The 12885-nt window shown below is 42.9% G+C and overlaps 1 long non-coding RNA gene and 1 pseudogene across 1 annotated transcript; both read left to right on the forward strand.

Moving 5' to 3' along the window:
* The window catches only part of LOC112872734, a 40195-nt pseudogene that overhangs the window by 166 nt on the left and 27144 nt on the right, over window positions 1-12885 (forward strand).
* On the forward strand, window positions 5827-7740 carry LOC112877228. The gene is made up of 2 exons (XR_003225456.1): window positions 5827-6353; window positions 7478-7740. It is a non-coding gene; the product is annotated as an uncharacterized LOC112877228 (long non-coding RNA).

Raw genomic sequence — 12885 nt, forward strand, 5'->3', positions numbered from 1 at the left:
GTCCGACCTCACGCGCTCAGGTTCGCTCTTTTTGCGCAGATGATCAGGACCAGTGGCCTCCGGAGGCGACCCTCCTCGTCGCGGCCTACCACGGCAACGTCCGCCGCCTCAAGGGTACGCGCGCGCCTCTCCTCTTCTTTGTTCGTCTCGTCGCGAGTTCGTTCGCTGCGGTCGATTTGGTTGGGGCTGGTTTCCCGTTCGCCTCGGCGTGTGAAAAAAATGTCCTTTTTTTGTTTTCTGTGTGTATGTGCGATCCTATCGCGTGTGCGGCCTCGGATTTGGTTGAGACGAGAGCTCGTGCCTCGGATTTGGGCGCTGTGCATCGAGCCCAGCGAGCGCGAGTTCAGGTCGCATCAACGCTTTCTGTTACGACTTCCTCGCTGAAATGATGTCCCCTGTCGTTTCATGAAGAGATCGCGACGCGCATGGACGTCGAGGGGGGGGGGGGGTCCATTCGATGCTGCGCCGCACAGCCTACAAGGGCATGAACGCCCTCCACGCCGCCGCCGGTGGGGAAGGCCTGCTGCCAATCTGCCGGTACCTGGTTGAAGAGGCCAAGATGGACGTCAACAAGCGTGACACCTTCATGGGTACAAACCAGTTTGTCCACAAATAACGTAATAGGTTTGCTTGTTGCGTTTCACCAATTCTGAGTTGCCTCTAATTCGACAAAATTGTATTCTTTTGTTTGCAGGGAAGAACATGCACCCATGCAGCATGCGGTGTTCAGTGGGAACCTCCCTGTTGTGCGGTACCTTCTTGATCATGGTGCTGATATCCATCAACAAGGCAATCTGGAAGGTCACGATGGATTCACTGCTTTTCATACAGCTGCAGAGAAAGGTATAAACACCAAACAAACTTCACTCATGTTTTCTTTCTACTTCTGGTACACGTGTTGGCTTCTTGTTCAGTCTTTATCTTGTTTCTCCTTTTTGGCGGATATACCGTGGAGCATAGGGAATTCCTCTGGAGAGTCTTTAGTTGGATCTATACACAACTGCGGACAATGACATCATATTCAACAGTGAACTAACCAAAACACCATTTCTGTAATTAGGTTGCTCTTGGGTAAATTCTGTAGTCCAAATACTATAGTTTTCTTCTGTGACATATGTTGTCATAAGCCAAGCTGTCCTGGTTTTAATGTTTTCATGCTCAACTGCCGTGTTTGTTATATTATCTTTCAAGGAAAAAGTGTTTTTTGACATTAATCTTTGTTTGCTCACAAAGTATTATTCGACTTAAGATTCCTATGCTTATTGCATCTGGGATTCTTGCCATTTGTGTTGATAGACCTTGTATTTATGATCAGTTTGTAACTTGTGGATCTTCTGCCAGGATATCGGTTTCTTACCTTATTTTGACTTCAGCCAGTAAAACTAACAGATTGTGCAAAAATAATTGTTTCATGTACTATGAACTTATGATCGCCATCGGTTTTTTCCTTATGCTCTTCAGTGAAGAGTGAGAGTAAATTTGTCAATTGTAGCTGTTGGAACTTGGTTGCTGAAGATTGGTTTGTTCATATATTCCTGCTTTAGTATGACCTTAATTTTTCATGTATTTCTTCAGGACGGTGTGCAATAGCAAAATTTCTCCTTTCTAGGGGAGCTCACGTTGATGGCAAATCATGCCATGCGACACCAGTACATCTTGCAGTTCTTGGAGGACATGATAGTACTCTGAAGATTTTGTTGGACCACGATGCAGATGTACTAGCCCTCTCTTTAATCTGTTGGCTTACAATACGAGCTGTATTCTCTATATCATCCTGAAAGCATGAGGGCATGATATTTCATACCTTTTGTTCTACCTGCATGCTCAATTCCCTTCAGCTGTTAATGTGTGACCCAGCTTGGGCATATGTGAGCGGTGACTCGCCACTGCTACAAAATGTTTGTCCCTTCCGTTAGTATCGGTTAACTTTTGGTCCGGTACTAAAGTTGCCCCGGCCCCCGGAGCCATTTTAGTATCAGGCTAAGACACCGACCCGTACTAAATGTCGTATTTTAGTACCGGCTGGTGTTTTGGCCTGGTATTAAAATAGCGCCGCCATTTAGTACCGGTCAATGACACCACCCGGTACGGCCGGTGTCTTGGCCCGGTACTAAATGGTTCTCCACAGGTTATTTCAAAAGGAAAGCATCTTCCACCAGTCACATGTGATGCATAGGTGAGATGGTAAGAAAGCTACCCGTGAGGCCGGGATTTCGTAATATTTTTTCTTTATTTTTTGGCATGAAATTATTTAGTATCGATTGGTGTTACCAGCCGGTACTAAATGCACCGTTAGTACTGGGTACTACGACCGGTACTTAAATGCACGCCCATTTAGTACGGGCCAGCCTGTACCGGGCGGGAACCTTACTAACCGAGGGTTCCCGCCCGGTACTAATGCTAGGATTCCTAGCAGTGCGCACAGCAATAGCTGCTGAGAAATTACAGGGAACAAGCACATTAGCTTTACTAAAAAAAGATTTCCTGATCTTGTCTAGGCCGTTTAATTAGTTTTTTTTTGTCTAGCCCAACAAGGAAGTAAACCTATCAACACCTTTGGTTGCAGCATTACACACTGCTTCCTTGTCTTGTTTGAAACTATTGATTCAGGTATAATATTCTTCTCAGCTATTATATTTATGAACTATCAATTTATATATGGAAACGTCTCATTGTTTTGTCTTCTATACATAGGGTGTGTTCGTTTCCTGGGGCCTAAAGTTTAGAGGGGTCACATCAAAGAGAATCTTGTCATTTAGAAGTATTAAATAAAGTCTAATTACAAAACTAATTTCAGAACCCCAGTGCTAATTCGCGAGACGAATCTAATGAGGTATATTAGTCCATGATTAGCGGATGATTACTGTAGCATCACTGTGGCAAATTATGGATTAATTAGGCTCATTAAATTTGTCTGGCGAATTAGCACCCAGCTGTGCAAAAAGTTTTATAAACAGATTTTATTTAATACTTTTAAATAGTAAAATTCTTTTTGATGTGATGGGTCTAAAGTTTAGAGGGTAGGAAACGAACAGGGCCATAAACTGGCAGGCTGGAGCCGAAGTGAATGGCATTGGTAATCCTTTGGCGCGTGCTGCATGTAAAGGCTTAACTGAGGCTATTAAGTGCTTGTTGGAGGCTGGCGCAAACCCCAACACTCCACGGTGAGTCATCTATCTTCTTCGTCAGACCACACCATCACTGAGAGCTGCTTAACTTGTAATAGTTCTGGTGATACTGCCTTGAGACACTGGTATATTACAATTAGACAGTAGTTGCATTACATAGTTCCAGTAAAAAAATGCTCACATAGCATTAGAAATTTTTCTGTGAAAGAAAGTAGAAAGTGATGAAGACGTCTGTTTTTCCAAAAGGAAAATGGCAGTACTTTTAAACATCTGAGCACCAATTGAGTAACTGAGCTAGTTTAGGACTTTAGGTAAACTTTCAACATTTGTCACTTGTTGCGAGTAGGCTTATGAAACTGGTTTGGTATAGATGTTCACAGCTTAAAGTAATCTGGTTCCGCTGTAATTTTAGCTCGCAATTCGAGGTAATGAACATTCTTCTTCCTTTTTCAATTGTACGTACTTATATCAATGTATACAAGTAGGATCTTCTACTGTTTCCTTCAAACATTTGGATGTACTTTCATGGTATATTCTGTGTTAAAACTAGTGAGCGTATTTTCAGCTGTTTTCACATACAAGCTTATTGACATTTTACCCTCGCCCTCCGCCCACCCCCTGCTGTGCCAAGTTTATTGGTCTGGAATCTGGATGTATGCATAGTTATAACGTTCAGTACAACTTTGGTCCATTTTAATGGTATGGTATCAAGGAAATTTGGGTTTATGACAAGAATTACTCATTGCAATCTGGACTAGTGATTTCTTTAGGCATCTACTCGGTGGCATTGCATAGTTTCATTAGGCCTCTTTGCGAGCATAATTACCCTGAAATCAGTATTATTTTCTTGGAAGTGTCCTCTTCTCATTTTTTATATTAAATGTCTTCTTGCGATACTCTCTTCAACAGTATGGTAGAATTCCAGTAGAGTGGGCTGCTGTGTATGGTACAAGTGAAGATGTTGAAATTCTGTTCCCATTCACTTCCCCAATTCAAACTGTGACGAATTGGAGTGTTGATGGTATACTCAATCATATGAAACTGGAAAGAAAGCGACTAGAGGTATGCCACTGTAGCAATTCTTTTTGTTTATGCACTTGGCTGTGCAACTTTAGTAATATTTAAGTGTCAGGACTTAAAAAACAAATCAAGAGTAACTTGTGCCTCCTCCTTTTCTTTTTATGCACCCCCAAAAATGCTAAATGCTAGTGTTCTAGCACATTTGCATTACTGTCTAATCTCTCTGTCTAGGTTTCTTCTAGGAAATTTGTTTAATTTAAATGCTTTCTTGGATAGCTTGTATTATTGGAATGCTCGCTCATTTAAGTTTAATTCATTTTTACTGTAGAAAATAAATTTTACAAGTAGGGATATATTCTAGTAAACCACTAATTTCCATGTTTAATTATTTTGCACAGTTGCACTGCAATTAATTGTAGTTACAAGCAAGACTAGTGAACTTTGGGGCAGACATGCATATTTTAGTTGCCATGTATGCAATTAACTCTTTGGTTATTCTTTATTAAGATTACTGAAACTGGCTTTGGAAAGAATTTTAGACTTAGGCTGGTACCAGTTGTCTGTTTCCCATGAAAAGCTGGTGGTTACCAGTTAAGATTTTTTTTGACACAAAAGTGTACAAATAAAGAAGTATGTAACAGTTTAATGATTGTTCCTGTGTGTTACCAGTGGGCCAATATGGATGAGTGGATTTCCAGGAATCACCGATATATGCCTAGTTTTTATACTCCTGATACCTACAAGGGTTTCTGGGAATCCTTTTAAGTTACTGTTTAACTGCTTTTACCGTTTGGATCTATGTCTGACTCAAAAGTTGTTTAGGATGATGATTTTGTTGAAACGAGAAAGTCTGAGCTGAAAAAACAGGGTATGATGCATTGAGGAAGCAAGATTATATAAATGCATCAGCATTCTACACACAGGTATGTTGTACTAAAATTATATTAACATCAGCAGCGTGAAAACTGTTAACATTTTTAGTGATTGGTGTTAGCATCTCCTTGTATACAAACTGCAGTGTCAGCATCTCCTTGTGTACAGCTCATCGTGCTGACTGTAAAGTTTAATTGCCTGGAGCTGTCTGTAAGAAGTGAGTAGTAAGAAACCATTGACTTCCTATAATGCTTGGAAATAGAGAACCGTGCGATACCTCGATTGGTAGAGCCTCCATTTGAGAGGTGTAACACCCTAAGCAAACATAAACATGGACATTTCATCATGCATAATGACGAAGAAAAATTCAAAATATGTATTTATTATACATATGTGTGCATGTGCATGTGTATTACAAAGTACCATCTTCATCTTATAGCTTTCAAATCAAACAAAAAAATGCCTAGCAAATGAGTAGACACATTCCTCTTGTCATGATCAACAAATCTCTAGCTGAAGTCTAGGAGAGTAAACAAAAATGTACACATGAAATGACAAGTTCTTTAAATCTCGATTTTTAAAAATTTAAATTATCTTTTAAACTATAGCTTAAATAAACTTTTTCCTGAAATTAAATTCGTAGAATTTTAAATTTTGAACAACTTTCATATTTAAAATTTTTAGAGCTGTCACACAAAATTTAGAGTAAATTCGAATTGAAACCCAGCCCTTTCTCTCTCTCTCTTCCTACTCTCTCCAGCCCTTCTCTCTCTCCGCCCAGTCTTGTCGGAGGCCAGAGGCCGCCGGCCACCTGGCCGGCGATGCCTGCCGGCGAGCCACGCCAAAGGGGCCTCCCCGACCGGCCGCCGACCAGCGGCGCTGCCCCCTGCCGCACGCCACCGCGGCCCGTCCCCGGCCTTCACGCGGCAGGGAATCCCTGCGCGCAGGAGCCGCGACGCCCTAGCGAGGACGCGCCCTCGCCGCGCCGCTGCCGCGCCCCCTGCCCGGCCGTGCCCAGCGCCCCTGCCCGCTGCCCGGCCTCCCTGCTCGCCTCTCCTCCCAGCAACGCGCGCCTGAGCCACCACCGAGCTCCGCCGGCCACCATTGCTGCCGCCGAGCTCCCCTCGCCGTCGCGCCCGCCCTTCCGCCCCCACCTGGCCCGAACCAACCCCACCAGCCGCTCGCCCATGGTCCCCTGAGACGCCCTGGCCGGGTCCCCGTCGCCTCACCTCGCCGGAACAGCACCAGCGCCGTCACCAACTGCCGCCCCCCTGCTCCACCGCCGCGCCCCCTACTCCGGCCATCTCCGAGCCCCAAACAAGGCACCAAGAGGTATAAATTGACCTCCTCTAGCTCTTCCCCCACCCTACCCTCGCCGCCGGCGAGCGAGCTCGCCGGATTTCGGCCGGCCCGCCCCTCCGCCATGAAACCCGGCCAAGGGCCACATTGCACTGATTCCATTCTTTATAGGGTTTTTTCTGCAAGAAACTGAGGACCCCTCTGTAAACATTCAACCCAAGTTTCTGAAACCAAACCAGTGAACTTGCAAAAATCATATAAAATCGTAGAAAACACATAAAAATGCAAACAAAACTGTTTTGGAATCCTTGGAACCAAATCTACAACGTTTCTTACATGTGCATATTCAGTTTCTAAATATTTTTTGTTCTAGAATAAACGTTAGTTAAAATAGCTTTTATGTGTATCTTTTGTTCTAGGCTAGCACTGAGATTAATTTTTAGATAGTAGATTAGTTTCTAAATGTTGAGCCTTATGCGAAAATTGCAGATCCAGAATAGGTCTCTATTAGTAGATCTTGCTTTTTGCACTATTTTGATGGATGCATTTATTCATGATGTTAAACAACTATGCTGAGCTTGAAATTTTTACAGTAGTGTTTCCTTATCATATAGGTGCTATGGAAAAAGTTTGGGATATTTTTCTTATGCTTAATTTGCTCATATGATTTTAGAACAAATTTATTAAATAAGTATAAATAGTTTCTGTGCTTGAAAAAGTATGAAATTTTCAACAGAGACTACCCTTGCTAAATTAGTCATGCTAGGGAAGTTTGAAGATCAGATTCACAGTAGATCTGCAGATAAAAATAAATCGTTGCTGCTGCAGATATGTTTTGTTTAATTTTCACGCTAGGAGGGATGCTGTGTGTAAAAATCTCAATGTCAGAAACTATTCCTAGCTTCAGATATGAAAATCATATTGTTGCCTTGGATTATTCTTGAAAAGGTGAAATTGTACAAGTAGTAAATTAAGAAAACCCCACTTGTTTAATGAGTTTAGTAAAATTTGATTACTACTCCATTAGTGATTGCCCAAGTAAACTTAATTAAGTTCTTTCATAAATATAACTTGAGTTTGTTGAATTGCAATTTTATAGTAAATTGTTTGAATTTATTTGCCCATCGACACAACTCATGCATATGCATTTTATGTAGACCCAACTTCTCTCGTTGACGGAACGTACGAGTTGTCTCGTTGACGGAACGTACGAGTTGCTGCCCGAGTCCGAGAGTGAGCAGTGTGAAGCCAATCTTAAGTTAACTGAAGTTGAAGATTCGAACCAAAGTTCGAAAGAGTCCAAGGCTAGCTTTGCTTACGAAGGCAAACCCTGGAGCATGAACCCTATTTTCCCTGTATGCAATATTCTTAATTTATGTACTTGTGCATTTATGTTTATAGGAGTTCTTTGAAACCTTAATTGCATGACCCTAGTACCTATGCTTTGAATAGTAGTATGTGTAGGTCGTTAGGATACTATGCTAATAGGGTCCGGTAAAAGTCGGGTGATTGCCTGTCACTCGCGAGATATAAGAGTTGTTTGTTTACTTACGTTGGAATCATAAGGTCTGCAGGCGGGGCTATTTACGGATTCATGATAATGATTGAGGCCCCGTCTGAGTAGCGAAATAGGTAAGGTCGGAATGTGTGGTAGTATTGGTCAAGCGTTTGAATGTACTAATCACATGATGAGAATATGGTAATCGGTAAGCTAAGTAACTGATTGAACTGAGGTGTGGACTTATTCCCACCCTTTTGACTTCGGTCCCATGTGGCCATATGATAGTGTAGAGTCGCCACGACGGACTGTTGGGGCTTTGTACTCGAGGGCCAGGATAGCCTTGTTGCATGAAATGGGAATTGATGGGAAAAGTTGCACGTGACTCTAGGAGTAACCACGTGACATATGTTTAAGTCTGCCTTGCAAGGTTAAGAAATTTAATTCGAATTGTCCGTTTCTCACGGCCATTGAGACTGCCTGATCCTTTGACCACATAGAGTAAGAAGTGGAACAATGATGATGATGATGATGATGATGATTAATACTTATGGATGATGGATGCTTAAAGTAATTTATTTCCACTATGTGTGATATTGGATACTTGCTTATCTAGAATAGTTAATCAACTAGAACTTGATGCTTTTTGGCAAAATAAACCCTCCAAACCAAAAGCCTTGCATAAAAGCCTTGCATATTTAAGAGTCGGCTAAATATATTCCACTAGTCGGGTAAGCTTTGCTGAGTGCTAGATTGACTTGGCTGTGTACTCTTCCTCCTGGTTGGTCGGTGGAATGGAATGCGTCCCCGGCCAATGATGATAACGTTGAATGATGTTATGTACGGGCTTCATCATGATGTCTTGTATCAACACTAGATTGTCGTTTATTTTCCGCTGCACTTGAACTCTGAAGTACTTTGTTTATCAATTCGAACTCGATTTGTAATAATAATTTATTATTAGACTCTGTGTTGTAAAATTTGTGGAATGTTGTAAACTTTAGGCTCGCCTTCACGTGGGTTTTATGTATGCTTTGTTTCGATCAAAATTTCAGCGGTTGTATTGGGATGTTACGCGACAGACTGTCGAGTTACTCCGTTTGAAGTGCGAGTTAGTCATGATTGCCCTTGTGGTAATGGTTAGCGCACTTGAGCTGGATTTATTCGGGCAGTTCTGCCACAAGAGACCACCCACTGAGCTCAATCCTAGTGCTAGGAGTTGTTCCCTAAAGGGTTCAAAACTCCACTCTTTTAAGACAAAGCTAGGGGAAGTTAGGGGACTTTTTCCGCCCCTTGGTCAAATTTATACCGCTTGGAGGTAATGGCATCCATTCATTAACTTCATTTTGATGATATTGAGATAGTGTACATATCTGTAAGGTTCATAAATTATGGAGCATATACTAGTTGAAGCTTATAAATTGGAAGTCTAGATAGGCAATTAGTTTTAGCCACTGAGTATGGAGAGTAGTCTAAACGAGTCATCCATTCACGCCCAGTTATTCTGATGGTGTTGAGATATTTGTATCTATCTGACAGTTGCCTAAATCCTGTGGTAGAACCCAGTTTGCATTATTACGGTGTAAAACTAATAAATACCTAAGCTAAGTTGATCTGCATTTCTTTTTGGATTTCATAATATGCTCAGACATGTTACCTCCCTGCCGTAAGACCTTGAATGGATACCATCTTCCGTTGCGTTTTAATTTTTAACCATCCTTGTTAAAGGCTTTCTTGAACATAATCATAGAACAAGAGGGTGGTATGTAATGGTGCCTATTCAGCCGTATGTGTTTTTTTGTGAATTGATCGAATCCCTGAAATACCCTTTGGTGTGGTCAATCAAACAGCTCATATTTTCTGAGTACCATGTGTCATGATACATCACAATCACCAAAGCATATCTCTTGGAAAAAGCAGTACCATGCGTGCTCGTGTTCACTAAACTTGGTACAACTGATAGCATTTGTTGTCCTCCATTTTTTGTGGTCTCACGATATCAACAAGTAAAATATTCTGAGACAGAAACCAGCACTTAACTAGCTTGGATAGCCTTGTTGGTCATGATACACAGCCTCCTTTAAGTAAGTTCAGGAGGAGGTTTCAAGATCCTTTAGGTTGGGTTTTCAACCTGCTTTGGCTTTCAAAAAAAAAAAGTCAAAAGCCCAACCAAAGGGGGTAACCCTCCACACTTGACTTTGGAGAAAAGCTACTTTTTCTCCGATACAAATCCCACAGCCACTCGGACCCTACTTTTTCCGGCTGCGAGGGGCATAACTTCACGAAAATTACCCGCCATGCAATCCATTAGTTGTGTACCGTTTCGTTCTCTTTCTTTCTCCCATCGCCAGAAAAGAACATGCCTCCTCCTGCCCGTCGCCTCCTCCCTCCCCGTCGCCTCCTCCTCCTTGGGTTCGGCCGGCGGCGCCGGCTTCTCCTCCTCCAACCTCGTCCTCGCACACTCCAGCCTCATCCTCGGCCTCCTCCTCCCTGCCCGTGGCCTCCTCCTCCCTATGGTTCCGCCGCCGGCGGCCCTGGCCGGCGGCGATGGCTTCCCCTCCTCCAGCCTTGTCCTCGCGCACATGTGCCTTGTCCTCGGTCTCTTCCTCCCAGCTCCTGGCGTCCCTCTGCCCCGTCAGGTACGTGCGCTGCTCCTCTCGCCCCCTGTGCTCCTCCCTTTCTCCTAGTGACCAAAATCGATTCGATTTGTGTAGTATGCGTTCGATTCGTGTAGCAATTGTTCGATTTGTGTTTCTTGTAGGCACATAAGACTGGGTTCACTCGATCCACATCAACCTAGCAACCATAAGACCGATTGGAATTTTTTTTACACACATCAGGATGGGAGCCACTACTTTGTAAAATTGTTTTTGGCCTCTTGACAAATCTGTAAAAATATTAGGATGAATTGTATGCTTCATGTATTTGTACATAGTACAGAGTAGAGCCATTCAATTGCATGGTTTAGAACTAGGATGAATTGTTTTTAGTTAAGAACTGTGTGGAAACAGTTTCCTGTTTGCAATCTATGTCATGTGTTTGTACATACCACTGGTTGCATGATTTGTACTGAATTTGTTTGTGCTTGATTGGAGAATGGCTGATAAGGCAGATCGGTGTGGTGCCAATGTGAAGCATCTATTGATATATGCAAAGGAGAGATAGAGGCTGGAAATAGGCTATTGGGACTTTTCACTAGGACTGGTTGGAAAAATCTAACATCTAAGTACGAAGGAAAAACCGGTCGGAAGCAAACAAAGAAATAATTGAAGAATAAGTTGGACAATATGAAAAAAGATTATACTTGTTTTATGGAGCTCAAAATTTCTGCCACTGGGCTTGGATGGAATGAGATAAAGCAAACTATTGAATGCTTTAATGAATGGTGGGCTGAACACCTTGCTGTAAGCACTCTACGGTACTTGTTCATTATTCATGCTTCTACTTGGTGACTTGCTAACTTTTATCCTTTAATTTTAGAGATGCAACAATCATGAAAAGTATCAAATGCAACCATGTGAGATTCAGGAAATAAGGACCGAAGCACCTTGAAGATCTGCACATATTGTTTGATAAGACATATGTTAACGGAGCTACTGCATCATGTCTTGATGATATTTTCTAATCTGAGTCCAGTGACGAGGATGTGGCCGAGGTAAAAAATGTCCAGATAATGATGATGTCAAGTTGGCTGCTTTGAAGAAGGCAAAATTAAAAAAAAAAGAAAACGCAAGGACAGCTCTACTGCAACTACTGAAGAGAAAGTGAGAAGTGTCGGTGTTTAACCGGCTGCCCACCGAGGGATGTACCCAAGGTGGTAAGTCTTGGGTGAGGAGACGCCGAGATCAGGAACTCGAAGGTGCAAGGAACACAAGACTTAGACAGGTTCGGGCCGCACGAAGCGTAACACCCTACGTCCTGTATGGTGGTTTGAATTCCCTTTGGTGTAGAATGACCTAATAATCTTCTGTTTTGAGGGGGGTCCCTGACCTCCCTTATATATCCGAGAGGTCAGAGTTACAAAGATGCTAACCAACCCCCCGTCGAGGGATCATACCAGAGCATATCTCAAGTAGGTCCTCTCCGTATTGGTTAGCTCTATCTCCTATTTAAATGGGATAAACAAGAGATAAACAGAATGAATAAGAGATAAGACGGGCTTAATCTCTTAGACTACGTAACGTGCCCAGCCCGGTGGCCCCGGGTCTGACAAGCCCCGAGCTCTTCGTAGCTGAGTACTGCAGGCTTATCGAGTACTTTCGAAGCAGTTTTTACTTCTTCTGAAACTTCATCCTGAAGTTCTTCTTCGAGTACTTGTTTGGCTGCATCGAAGCTATGAGGTGCTCATGCCCCGAATTTTTGTTATGGCGCACGATTTAAAAATCGCACTCCATATGGAGTAGCCCCCGAGCCTTAGGTTGAATCGGAGAATCAGGCTGAGGGTCCCACTTGTCTGTGACTCTACTTGTCCTTCAAAAGATTTGAAAAAATAAGTAGTCGATGCCACGTATCCCGCAGCCCCCGAGCCTTGAACCCAAATCCCACAAAATTTGGAGATAAGGATCCAATAACCGTGGCATGCAAGCGAAAAATGACAACATTGCAAAATTACCAAAACGATGGTACAGATGATGGGTATTAGATTATTAATTCGAAAAAACGCTTTTTTCAGGCGAACAAACCCTGAAAAAATGATTAAACGAATATCCAATCCAAATAATCCATCAAACGACCCCTCATATTCGGAATATTCTCGGAAGTGACTCCTGAACTTCAGAACAGTAACTTTTCCCCACCCCGCTGGTTATTTAACCCCGCGATAACAGTAGGAAAAAACCACGCTTTCAATCTGCATTCCATCAAAAGCCACCGAATTCCCCAATCCGAGCCAAGCACCGCCGCCATCCCCCCAAGGAGATTCTCCCGCTCCGACCTCCCCGCCCCTCTCCCCGCAGCCCCCGAGCATCTCGTGGCCAGCGTATCGGAGATGGCATCTAAGAAGTCAGAGATCGAGGGAATGAAGAAAGATGCGGAGCCATCGACCGCGGAGTGGACACACAGTAAGTG

The sequence above is a fragment of the Panicum hallii genome, chromosome 9, assembly GCF_002211085.1.
Source record: "Panicum hallii strain FIL2 chromosome 9, PHallii_v3.1, whole genome shotgun sequence".
In the NCBI taxonomy this organism is placed as follows: Eukaryota; Viridiplantae; Streptophyta; class Magnoliopsida; order Poales; family Poaceae; genus Panicum; species Panicum hallii.